Here is a 12,173-nt window from a genome sequence, read left to right on the forward strand (position 1 = left end):
CCGTATTTACCCAGATCGGCTTAAGTGTTTGATAACTTTAACATGCAACAAGATATTCTTCGCATAAATAGTTATTATTACTTGTATCCACATATCAATATAAATAATGTAAAATCGTGCATCAATATAGTATTAATTCATAAACCCATCATTCATCATAACATAATAGCGCATTCATTCATAACAGAAGGAAATAGATAAACATAGGAATTTTTGGAATAATCTCTTTATTAATACTTCATTTCTTCTTACAAACTCAAGACTTCCCTGCGCACTCAGCTGCAGGGGTCTACGCACTCAGCTGCAGACTCTACTCTAGGCCTCTGTACACACAGCTGCAGAGCCTCTCTTCTACTCTAAGACTTCTTCACTCTTCCTTCTACTAACCCATTACATTCGTCTCCATTGATATCTACTGCCTTAGACTCTCTAAGATTCTCCTTTTTATACAATCCCATAGTGTGCGGACCATGGGTAGATCTATACAAGCCAACACAATTTACATAAAAGAAGGGTAAAACCCTTTATGACACTTTACCATCTACACGCTTTGTGACCACATCTTGCAAAGACTTTATATTATTTACAATAAAACTTGGAATTTTTGCCCCAAAACTTGGGCTCTTGCCCCAAAATTGACCCTAGGGGACCTTGTCCCAACAACGGCGTGCTCCACTTCCTCTGGGGAATTCTCCTCAACCTCTTTTCTCTGCTTCTCAGCTAACTGCTAGACCTTCTGCTTTGTTGCTTCCTTCTTCTTATTTCCGTGGACTTGCTGGTGCCCACAACCAGATCAGATGGAGTATGCCAATCTATCGACTAGTACTTGATGACCTCCTGGATAACATCTTCTGTAGTGAGGTAAGGGAGGCCAAAACATTTTTACTGCAGATCATTCCGCGCTTGGATGTATATGCGGTGGAAGTCAGCTTTGAACTCTGCATACTCTGAAAGCTACTCAAATGTGTTTTGTGACAACTGTGGCTTCTAGTTTAATGGCCATGCGAATGCTTGCCTCCATCAACACCCAGAAGAATTTGGTCTCTGTAACGTGTGCGACATCCTTTATTTCCTAGAGGGATGTAAAGTGTGCAATCTCTGACAAATCTTTCTCCATGGGAGGAAATTAACTGTCGTCCGGAAGATCCCAAGTGACGAGCACAATGGAGAGAAACAACCACAAATAGTGGAATGTTTTACTCTCGTCCTATGCCTCTCGATAGTTTTCAAGGAACTCGCTATAAAGGTAGCATGCCCAATTGAACTGTATGGCCTCCGCACCTTGTACATCCAAAGAAATCATTGGCACTGGAACCTCATCCACATGACATTTTTTTATAACTTTGCTTGCAAGGATCTATGTGGAAATCTTCACTGTGAGGTCGTTGATAGAGGTGATCGATTACCTGCATGACTTCTTCATGAGTTTGAACTTATCCTTCATCTTTTCAGTGAGGTCGCGTTCACTCATCTTTCCACCAAACTCCTTGGCCAGATTCATCCTTAAGTGCGACAAAATCGTGATTCGATGGATCATCATATCAGTAATGGGGATCGACGCACTTAGCCACAAGCATCTATCATGCACTAGGGTTAGCAACTGTTTGATAACTATCAAGTTGATGTCGGAGTGGTGGTAGTGGGGTACCCACAACAGGTTTAACAACCTTGATTGATTCACTTCGCGAATCCACTCCATAGGCTCCAGTGTGGTGACACTTGATTCTTTATAAAAGATCCTCTTCATATATTTCTATGTTTCCAAGTGGGGGAACCTCTCGTGGTCCGCCAAATCCTAATCTTCTAGATTGATATGGTGAATCCGTGCCACGCCGGACCTTTAAAAGTGAGGTTCTCTAGTAAATGGGGTGTGCTGTGGAGGAATTGTCCTACATCTCTGTCCTTAGGGGCCTTCACGTTTCCCTTGTGCAGAGGGATATAATCTAGAAACTTGGATATAGGATCCACCCGCTCAGTTTCTATGTCCTCTACGCCCTCTTCGGCCTCCAGATCCACCACTTTCCCCTTATCTTTAGCGCGCGATTGGTCTTTCTTCTGGGCCCGTGTAGCAGCATGCTTCCTCAGTGACTTGCGCATCGGCATGGGCGTCTTCTGCTTGCCCTTCTTAGGTCTAGGTACTTCTCTCACCGGTGTGGATTTTTGCCTAGGTGACCTCGGCACCATAGGCACATGAGCTAGAGCCTCCATGCTCATCACCTCTGGAGCAACTCGCTCAGAGACAGCAACTCCTCCCGTACTAGCAGTCTCTCTAGGTCTAGACATTGTGCTAAGAATAAATCGTTGGGTATGCTCGGGTAACTTATCAAATACAGAAATAGCAACTAAATCAATGAAAAATTGGGGATTCATAAACAATCGACAACTCAACATAGAAATTCTCAGGATGCAAAGCATTTTTCGCTGGATGACCATGCATAATTTATAGGCGAATTCAAATTCATTCGTTCTATCCAAAATCTATCTATAAATTATGAATTAGCAGCATATTTCCAAATGTTTCAGCCTTAAATGCCTTTATTTCCACCTCCCCACTCCTCTTAACTATCTCCTGGCAGTCAAATCATGAACAATTACTGTAATGGTTACTTTTTGGCTACGCTGCGCGGTCTCTCCCCCTATAGCACAACTCCCTTCGTGCTTCTTCTAGTACTGTGACATCATTCGTTTTCACGTAGCCCCCCTGTCACGTATCTCTACAAGCCAGGTAATGTAGTTTATAGTCTTGCGCCTCCTTTCAGCTGCTTAGAGTGCTAAGAATATGCTACCGTCATGTAGTCATTAGGCTGGATCGATGGTGCATGGCTTCAATCAGCTTCCATTTACCCTTCCCGGAAATGGGCCTCCATTAAACTTCGCGAGTTGAACTACTCCACCATCTGTAATATCTTTGATAACATATGGCCCCAGCCAGTGCATCTAAAATTTTCTTGGAAAGTTATCAAACTTACTGTCATATAATAAAACCAAATCATATACCATGAAGGTGTGTAGTTTGATGTGCGGGTCGTGCCAAGATTTTTCGCATTCCTTCTAAACTTGATGATGGAATCCAGCCAAAAATATGTCTTCCTCGAGCTCCATTAGTTGTGCGTTCCTGTCTTCTAAGGCTCTGTGGTCCACCATTCCTGTGAAATTCATGATGCGTAGACTAGGCACGTTATACTCGATAGACATGACAACTTCCACACCATAGACCAACCTAAAAGGTGTCTGACTAGTAATCTTTTTACAAGTAGTTCTGTAAGCCCATAACACTGCTAGTATGTGCGCGTAACAATCATTCTGCTGCACATTGCAAAAATTCATCAATGCATTCTCCAATATCTTATTAAAATCCTCAACCGTTCCGTTGGCCTGAGGATGATATGGTGTACTCTTCTGATGGTAAACCTAGAACTCTTTTGTCAGTGCGCTGATCATTTCATTGAGAAAATGCGTATTGAGATCACTCATTAGTACCTTTGGGCAACCAAACCTGGTCAACGCATATTCGAATAGAAACTTTGCTACTTTTGCCCCTATACAGTCCTTCGTGGGCTATGCCTCCACCCATCTGGTCAAATATTCGGTCGTGATGATGATATAGCACACACCTGTCTTCTTTCCTGGAGGCTGAATCAATCCTACAAAATCAATTGCCCATTTCTCAAATGGTTGTAATGACACCTGCGGATTCAAAGGAAACTCATCCCTCCATGATAGCCCACCCGTTCTCTGACATGCATCACATGTGCTACAATAGGCTTTAGAATCCTTATGTAGCGTTGGCCACCACAACCCAGCGCGCAAAATCTTCTGCGCTATTACTTTTCTTGCATAATGACCTCCTGTAGCTCCTCCATGAGCTTCAGGGAGGATACTGTTTCGTTCAAAATCAAGCACATAACATCGAAGTATCTCATCTTATCCAATTTTATATAAATGGTCTTCAATTATAGAAAAATATGTCATGCGCACCACCAATTCTTTCTTCTGCTGACTAGTGTATCCTTGTAGAGATGTTCATGTGCTCAAGAAATGGATAATATCCGCGAAGTGATTATCTGCTACGTGCACCGTGAAGAGCTACGTGTCAGGAAACCCTTCCTCCAAATTAGTAGGCTCCTCTCCTGTTTCAATGCACGACAGATGGTCTGGCCCTGCATTCAATCTCCCTGGCTTCACAATTACCTCAAAATCATATTCTTGGAACAACAACAGCCATTTGCATATTCCCCCCCTAACACAGGCTTATTAACTAGATATTTTAATGTAGAATGGTCTGTGTACATCTTGAAATGTCCACCTAGCAGGTAATGTCTGAACTTCTGGAGCGCGTACACCATAGCCAAGCCTTCTCTATTTGTCATTGAATAATTCTTTCTAGCCTTTGACAAATTCCTACTTGCAAACAGTATAGGATGATCTAGTTCTCCTTCACCAACTTGTGTCACCACTACTCCTAACACAATACATGAGGCATCCACATGCACATGAAATTCCTTCTTCCAATCAGGTAAGACTAGGATGGACGCAGTGACCATTTTTTCCTTCAGTACATCCAGGCTGCGCTGACATTCTTCATCCCAACCAAATGTAGCGTCCTTCTTTAGTGGATTTTCCATAGGCACGGTAATATGAGAATAACTTTTGATAAACTTTCGATAGTACCTAGTGTGGTCCAGTGTTGCACACAATTATTTATCACTTCTTGGTGCCTCCAAATTAATTATTACTGCGATCTTAGCAGGGTCCACCATAAGTCCTTGCCTACATACCACATGACCCAATAAGATTCTGAAAGGGATGCAAAACAAACATTTCTTCATGTTTAGCGCAATCTGATACCTTCAACATGTATCCAACATCAAGAGCAAACTAGATACATGGCTCTTTACAAGCCCAAACACTGTCCAATCATCAAAATATACCTCCAAGAACTTGTGAATGATTTCTTTGAACGCCGCAATGACTTCGTGTGAAAATATCACCTGCGCATTATTAAGTCCAAAAGGTATCACTGTATATTGGAAACATCCCCACTCTATCCCGAAGGTGGTCTTACTCTTGTCTTCTGGCACGATCTTAATCTAATGGTATCTAGAGAACCCATCAGTGAATGAATAGGCCTCCTACCCTCCAACATTATCTAGTACTTCATCTGTAAATGGAGTGGGAAAAGGAACATTAATGCAAGCATCATTAATCTTCCTGAGATCTACGCAAATCCTTATTTCATCCTTCTGCTTCTTTTCTTGAATTACCATTGGACTCACCTAATTAGTTTCCTCCACTGGTTCAATAATACCCTCTACAAGCATCTTGTCCAACTCCAAGTGGACCTTTTCCTTGTATTTGGGATTAAGGCGATATGGCCTTTGCTTAATAGGCTTCGTGTCTGGTTTCAAAGTAATTTTCATCACTCCAAAATCTCCTATTATACCTTTCAAGTCTGAAAATTTGGTCGGGAACGAATCCTAATATTCGCGGAGCAACTCATCAACCTTGTCTACTATGGCATCGTCCCAGTAATCTCCAATATTTACAAATTTCGGCTCTGCCTCTATGCCAATGTTGACCTGTATAGACTCCATGTTGCAGCTATGTCTGGATTCTCTCTCTATGGTCCCTCAACTTCACGGTGGCCTTCGACCTCTAGGATATTAATATTCTTTGGATCCTCATCATCTTTTTCAATGGTCATGTTATAGCACTCCAGGGCATGGCATAGTTGGGTGCCCCAATCTAGTTGAATCAACTCTAAGGGATCCTACGGTATTCTAAAGATTGCTACCTTAACCTCCTACAGTGCTTCATCGATGCTTTCGAACCCATACTCAAAGTTGAAGGTCATCAAAAATCCTTCTCTCAAGATGTATCACTTTGCGGTACCGTGGTAGAGCACTCTTTCTAGGTACCAATTCATAGGAATGATGTCCAAAGTGTGATAGAAAATATGAACCCACTTTGGTTGCGGCTCCGCTCCATAGACCTTAGTCCATTTTTCTAAAATATCGCATGGATCATTTATCCTGTTGTCCCTTAAGAAACAAATTTCCTGGCTATGTAGAAATTGTTTATGTCACTTAATTGTATATTGTATTCTCAAATAAAGGATCTAAAAGACCTCATTTGAAACCCTTAATACTTAGGTGACATGAAAGTCTCAGAATGCCATTTGATTGCTGAATATAAACGCTGAATGAAGAATGCTTAGAGAAGTCAAAGACAATATGTTGTTTTACACAGAAACTATTATCTGTAACACTTAGGGAAGTTAAAGACAATATGCTGTTTTACACAGAAACCACTATTTGTAACTTAGAAGAATTGTAGAGGTAGGAGTTTTAAGTATAGGTGCGCTCTTTTAAGGAAATTGAAATTTACTCACATAAGCAAACAAAGACCTGCAGTTTCATTACCATACTTAAATGAAAGAAGACATATGATGACACATAACAGAGAAGCTACAAAATTATACCCAACAATGTGTGGAAAACTTCTGATTCTATCATTAATCAACAATTTTATCAAGAATACATTGGCCTAGTCTCCAGGTTCTTCAAAATTCGAACCCTTTCTCTGTAAATTTTCCTCTTATTATACATTGTGAGATAGTTGGTAATCAACAACACTGTCAAACTACTTAACTATTTCCTAACTTTCTAAAGTAAAAGTTATCACAGAATATTACAATGGAGGGTAAAAGACACCTCATTCTCCTCAAGAAAACAAAATAACAAGAGGTAACAGAAATTAGAAGGTGATGGTTGTTCTCTGTTTGAATCTGTGGCTTGAGTATGTGGTCTGAGTGTTATTCTGCAAGGTGTAACCCTATAGACGTCATGATGATAGTTAGACTATTTTAACACAACAAACTGCAATTTTACAAGAACTTCGTGCGTGGAATTGTGGGTTATGGGCCCACATACATATCAAAAGTGTTGTGATTGGCCAATACACTAGGAAACATGAACAATCACTGTTGTCATAAACCAAAGCAATTAAGCCCCAGTTCATTACATATCGGGTCCACCTAAGTCACTAATCCACGCGCACATTTGAGCACGATCACCATCCGATCACCAGTTCAATGGATGGTGTTATCTCAAAATCAGGCCCTGGAAGGCTGCAGACCAGGAAGACTTCAAGTAACTATTTCAAACCAACTTTTGGCTGAGGCTTAGCCTCCTCAACCTGAGAGGGCTCTCTCAAAGGTTAACGATTTTGATAAAGATTAGATGGCTAACTCTATGAAACAAGTATGAAAAATTTGAATGGTGGAAACACATTAAACAAAACTATCCATTGGGCTTATGGAGTCAACAACACCTCAATATAACAATGAACTCAACCTTACATAAAAGTCAGGGCACTCAACATTTAGATATTCAGAACATAACTCATATAGGACCACAGTTTATAAATGCATACAGGAAATCAGAGCACATTTAGTGAGTTCTGAGTGATTATACATCTATACCACTGTAAAAATTATGGAAAGAACAAGATTACATATTCTGAACAAATAGAAATCCCTCATGAATCCTGAGAAGTAAAGTCCAACATCTATTATTGAAAATGAGTCATACATATGCCAAATACAAGCTGTGTCATAAAATTTCCAACCTTGATTACATTGTTGTTTCAGCTATATATAGAGTTTTTATACTAACTGATCGAGATTCCTCCTCCAACATGAGGGGAATTCGAAAACTACTTCTAATGACACCTATCAACCATTTAACTAATTAATAAATACAACAAAGTGTTAACTGGAGTTTTCTTAGAGATCTAAATCAACTATGACTCTAACTCCATTTTACATGCATGATGGCTTTAATTACAATGATCCTCGTTCTTTGACATCTGCTCCCCTTTCGTTTGGCTGTAATGGATGTTCAAAGCTCCATGTTTGATCTTTAATGACACATCCTTTTCAATACCCTGAAATGTATGAAACTGTCCCTGTGTATCGGTCTTTAGTCTGCCTTAACATGTCCGGATCCAACAAAGTATATCCTTTATCTTTTAATTACCCCAAAATGGAGCAAACTGCCACGTCTTTGATGTGCTGTCCACCATTTGCATACGTGAAAGCCAAAACTTTTGCAAACTGTAACTGTTTCACATATCCTGAAGTGTGATAAATATGAAATATGCTTCCTTTATGACAAAAATCCAAAGTTGGATTCGAATGCATATTATCTCCACGTGTCTTGACCTGGTTAACTGTTAGATAGCTTCAGATGATGCCTTGTATGCCTTTTAGATGTTTCCCTTTCAAAATTCCCGCTTATAATTCAAAACTGCTTGATTTGTGTAAAAATCATCACCTACAGCAGTTTCGTAGTGCGCTACGAAACTGCTGTGTAATTCCAAAAACACAGTCTTCCTTTCATATCTAAATGATCGCCAGTGTTCATGGCTTAAGCACCTTACTCCCTTGATTGTTTTGAAAAGATTTGCTTGCAACTTTTCAAGAAACATATATTTCTCCTGACTAAAAGATGCAATGACATCAATAACACCATTGACTATTCCAAATATAACTGTATGAAGCTGGTTGGTACCTCACTGGCTGATTAATGGATGCATTGCCTGTTTTCCCTTTATCAGTTGCAATAGCATTTCCAGAATGACCAGCTGAATCAGGTGCTCCACAAAGAAATAGCCCATTCCCCCATGTAACACTTTCTTCAATGACATTCTGACATCAATATCATTCTCTCCAGGTCTAATCACATCAAACTCAAATCCTAACTTCTTCCCTGCCTTTTAAAATTCACTTCACACAGTTGGTGCTTTGGCCAAAGGTATGGGAACAACCTGTAAATGAGCATGATTAGCGATCCTTAGATTCAATTACTTTTCAAATACAATCATTGCATTTCCATGCTTCCTGAAAAAAAAATCTTTTAAGAGTATGCGCAAGCCTCTGTAATTCACTATCTACATCTGGAGGCAGGGAAAGAGTAGAAGGCAAATGTTCAAAGGAAACTATCAAAACATGTTCTTCAACTAATGAACTATTAACTGTACATCAAAAGACAATCCTATGGCCGAGAACTGAATTCCATAGGTGTCCACGAAGACTCAGCACGCATTAGATGCAGTTTTTAAACAAAAGGCTCCAGAAATTTTGCTTCTTCCACTGGGGCAAAGGCCATACAAATACTAAGCTCTTGGACGGCTTCTCCATAGCGTCTGCTATGGTATAAAAGCATGCCATGGTCTATCCGCAATGCCCAGTTATGTGGTTGAAGAATGAGAAGCCTCTCGGATGACATAATGGACAATCTCAATTCTTGGGGGCGCAATGTTAAAGCATTTGAGTTATCAAACTTGCTGGGCTGGTCAGAAGTATGGTGCACTGGTCGAAGAGGAGAAGTTAGCAATAAGCCAGGATGGGCCCTTGATGCACGCTTCCAATAAAGCCTTTTTAGATTTTCCAAAGCAACTGCAATTATGTCTCTGTTTCATCCAAGCTCAATATCTGGAAGTGATATGCTGTTCAAATCGAAAGCTTTTGATCCAGGATGTTTAACACAACCACCATTTACTTTAGCAAACCAGCTTTCTCCTTCAGATAGTTGAAAAAGCTCCTCAGTGTATTCAATTTTGGGCCATATCAAAAATTCTTCCCCAACACGAGCTCCTACAATAGTAACTCCAAGTCTTCGGAAAACTTCAATATATATTATGCTTAGCATTATTCCACTTCCAGATGCAGATTTTAGCACTTGATGCAAGTATGACTGCTTTGGATTGTTAAGAAGAGATGACCTAGTAAAGCCTCGTAAATAAAAAAGAACAAAATTCACCGCCTCCAAAACTTGCAACAAATGGCACCCAATTTCTTTTGATACTAACTCTGCTTCCACTTGTTTTGCTATAATGTCAAGCTCAGACAACCGTGCTGTAATGCTTCTGCCAGCTAGCGGAAAGGCATCTAAGCTTGCCCATTCGTAGGTAACCTTTGACAGACTGGGACCTTTGACAGACTGGGAGCTTCTCGCCCCTACTTTACAACTGCTCGAGCATCCATATCTCGATTATAAGACATAAATGCTTCATCCTCAATAACAATCAATAACATAGCCTTTGCAAGAGAAATCTCCCTATCTTTTAGACCAAAAGAAATCTCATCACAAAACTTTTTGCGTGCATTCTTGGTTTATTGAACTTCACATATCCACACCATGACGACTGACTTTGTCCTTTATATTCCCATGTAGAAGCAGAATGGGATGCAATGAAACATGAAACTTTTTCACCTGGAGCTCTGAACATAGAAAAATTGGATACAGAGGTACCCATCTTCATCTTTACCGGAGGCTTGAGAAAATCTTCCTTATTTGTATCTACAGGCGTACAATGGACTAGCTCTGGAATAGATGAAAAAGAAGATGACAAAATCATCACAAGCCAAGAAACTTTCAACTGCTTGAAATAATGCTACGCTCCTTCAGAAGGGAATCCAAATTCTCTGAAACTTATCACCAAATAAGAAACCCTTCGCTTATAAAAAGCATCTACTAAACTCGGTTTCAAATACCTTGGCTAGCGCGCAGTAGAAATTGTCCCCTACATTCACTACAAGATGAGTATCTAGATTAGGGCTTGACAAGCAAAACCAACAGGGCTGATGTGTATTAGACACTGTGTTTCTCCTTTTCTTTCCAGCATCTGGGTCATGGCTAAATCTGTCGTCATCCCCTTTATCGCATCTACCTTTTTTGACAAAATCAAAGCATATGCGGGGGGAAGCAAATCACTACACCTACCATCATCTGAACTATGGCGAAACTTGCAGTCTGCACCTCTTTCACATTTACCCTTACTGATAAAATCGAAGCATGCACCTTCTGAGAACGGATCTTTGTTACATACAAACCGCTGAGGCTGATTGGCGAAAGCAGCTTGTTCTATTAGTTCATTTTCTTCCTTTCAGGCATGAGTCTCGAATTCTTAGTAGATATCCATCAACAGAAATAGGCAGAAGGACACCCCAGTCAACAATGGCTTCAACGCGCTCCACGCCACCACATTGAGGCCCTTTCCCAGGCGGTCCAATCCGGGTATTGTTAACATTAATAATGTTATGGCCTCTGCTGCTGCAGTGTACCCATGATGGCCACATTTAGACTGCAATTCTCTTGAACCATCATCACGGAGCTCCCTTTTGTATAACTGAATCTTTTGATTGATGCCAGCAAGCAACTTTCCATTAAATGCATTCAGATCGTAAACAGAACCCTTTGTCTCCTTCTCAGCAACAACTGCAACATGTGCCAGTAGCAAGACACCTAACGACCTAAAACACAGCAGATTCTGATAAGTATGATAGCTGGGTGAGATTTGCTATGGATCAGCACAAAATCATCTAGACCGGGCTTATGCGCTACGAAATCACATGAAACATGTTGCGCTGCGAAAACACCTAAAACTGACTTATGCGCTACGAAATCACTTAAGGAGCTTTGTAGCACATAATAACCTTTGAACAAAGCTGACACATGGAAATTGTGTGAATTATGAGACCAGTGGTGAATGAGGATGCATAGTGGACTCCTAAGACTCAGACTCTAAGGCAAACAAAAACTCAAAACTAGACTAGCATTGAATTTTTTTTTTTTTTACCATCCAACTAATGTGAGCGGTTTTTTGAAATTAGAATTCTTCAGTGATAACAGTGGCTCCACTTGGGATAGTGTGCTCCTGTAGTACACTAAGAACTCGTATGTCCAGTGCCTTATCCATTTATGACAAACAAAAATTTGCTTGACAAGCATCCCTTTCAAGCTTCTGGGCCTTCACCTCGGGCTTAAACTTGTGATCATTGTGAGAGAAAGAAATATACCACTACTGGAAAAAAAATGCTCAGTCAACCTTGAGCTTATTTTCATTTTCCTACCTACCTACCCTATCAATTCAAACTTCTTTCAGCTCAATCAATGTGAAATTTCCAATGTAGCCAATCATTTGTCTTATCTGATATTTGAGTTTTTTGATTGCATCGGAGTTTAGAGCCACGATGATATTGTGATGACCACTACCACTGAAATTGCCTCTGATCTTCAGAGAAAAACTGAAACACTGGAGAGTAAAACTCTTCCATGTATTTAGCTATAGGATCCCAGAATACATGATCAGCTTGATGATTCTTGTAA

General features: G+C 40.2%; 1 pseudogene; it reads right to left on the bottom strand.

The window, feature by feature from the left end:
* Positions 1–9,056: 9,056 nt before the first annotated feature.
* On the bottom strand, positions 9,057–11,143 carry LOC149155864 (uncharacterized; annotated as a pseudogene).
* Positions 11,144–12,173: the final 1,030 nt, after the last annotated feature.

The sequence above is a fragment of the Pinus tabuliformis genome, chromosome 9 (assembly GCF_031772625.1).
Source record: "Pinus tabuliformis cultivar Carrire ecotype Pingquan chromosome 9, CPIR1, whole genome shotgun sequence".
Taxonomy (NCBI): Eukaryota; Viridiplantae; Streptophyta; class Pinopsida; order Pinales; family Pinaceae; genus Pinus; species Pinus tabuliformis.